Source organism: Dipodomys ordii, unplaced genomic scaffold, assembly GCF_000151885.1.
Source record: "Dipodomys ordii isolate 6190 unplaced genomic scaffold, Dord_2.0 Scaffold29, whole genome shotgun sequence".
Taxonomy (NCBI): domain Eukaryota; kingdom Metazoa; phylum Chordata; class Mammalia; order Rodentia; family Heteromyidae; genus Dipodomys; species Dipodomys ordii.
Window position 1 is genome coordinate 3,098,540 of NW_012267245.1, and position 1,437 is coordinate 3,099,976.

Genomic DNA, 1,437 nt, shown 5'->3' on the forward strand with positions numbered 1-1,437 from the left:
CCCCGGGGACGCGGGCGTCCGAGCGGCGCGAATCGGGAGGGGGGACGGGGGGGCGGTAAATCAGTAACCCGCGGCGTACACAGGGCCTTTTGTCCCGCTCCGTCCAAAGAGCACCGGAGAGCGCGAGCCCCGGCCGCCGAGCTGGTTACTTATTGCCCACCGCGGGCAGGGCCGGGCCGGCCGTCCGCAAGCTCCGCGGCCGATCGTCTGGGAACCGGGGCTCCGAGGGGTGCAGGCTTGATGGCGGGAGGCTCAGGACTGTCCTCTGGCCACAAGTCCCCCGCCATCGGTCAGGCGTGACCCCGGCCAAGCGACTCTGAGGTTGTAAGGTCAAGGCAGTCCGGGGGATGGGGAGCAGAACCCCACGGCTGGGGACCAGTTCAAGGACCAGGCCGGGGCGGGACGGGGTGGGGGTGTGCTGGGTGCAGAGAAAATCTGAGCTGGGTGCTTGCTGCTGGCTCACGTCTATAGTAATCCTAGCTACTCTGGAGGCTGAGGTCTGAGGATCCAGGTGTGAGACCAGCCAGAGCAGGAAAGTACGGTAAGACCCTTCAACCCGTGAACCCGCAGAAAGCCAGAAGTTGGAGGCATGGCACCAAGTGGTAGAACACTAGCCAAGGGATGTGCCCAACCTGACCCTGAGACAGAGACGGGGAGGGAGGAAGGAGAGACAGACAGACAGATAGACAGAGACAGAGAGAGAGAGCACTCTCAGATCTCAGATCTGAGGCAAGTGGAGAAGAGGGATATATATGCCAGAAGAGACAAGAGCCATAGGTTTTCTGGGTTGAGTGTCCACTTTGGTAAATTATAGAGGGTATCTTTTAAGAATCATGCTCTGAGCTGTGTGCTGGGGGCTCACGCCTGTCATCCTTAGCTACTCAAGCAGGCTGAGATCTGAGGATTGTGGTTCGAAGCCAGCCAGGGCAGAAAAGTCCCCATGAGACTCTTCTCTCCAATAACGTACTCAAACAAGCTGGAAGTGGCGCTGTGGCTCAAGTGAGAGAATGCTAGCCTTGAGCACAAAGAGGCTCAGACTCTCCGTTCAAGTCCCTGGACCAGGGGATAAAAAGAAAAGAAAAAAGAATCATGCTCTTGAGCTGAAGATATGAGCTCCCGAGGTTCCTGAGTTCCAACCACAGTACCACCCACCAAAAGAAAAGAATTATGCTCTTCAACTGGCCATAGTTGAGTGGTAAAGTGCTTGTTTAGCATGCACAAGGCCTTGGGTTCATCCCCAGGAACTTCTTCTTCCTTCCTGCCCCCAAAAAGCCTGCTCTGATTCAGAGATGGAAGTTCTGTCTAGCTGTTACCCAGCCCAAGAGACAACCATTAGATCCCTGGGACTATACTGACCCATGGGTTCCCTGCTCAACCGAGCTCAGTTCTCTTTCTTTCTTTCTTTCTTTCTTTCTTTCTTTCTTTCTTTCTTTCTTT

General features: G+C 55.5%; 1 protein-coding gene across 1 annotated transcript in view; it reads left to right on the forward strand.

Moving 5' to 3' along the window:
• Positions 1-176: 176 nt before the first annotated feature.
• Fgfr4 (fibroblast growth factor receptor 4) overlaps positions 177-1,437 on the forward strand; it is a 13,721-nt gene continuing 12,460 nt past the window's right edge. Inside the window, exon 1 of the mRNA XM_013015987.1 lies at positions 177-321. The gene's annotated coding sequence lies outside the window, so the exon portion shown is untranslated. The remainder of the gene's footprint in view (positions 322-1,437) is intronic.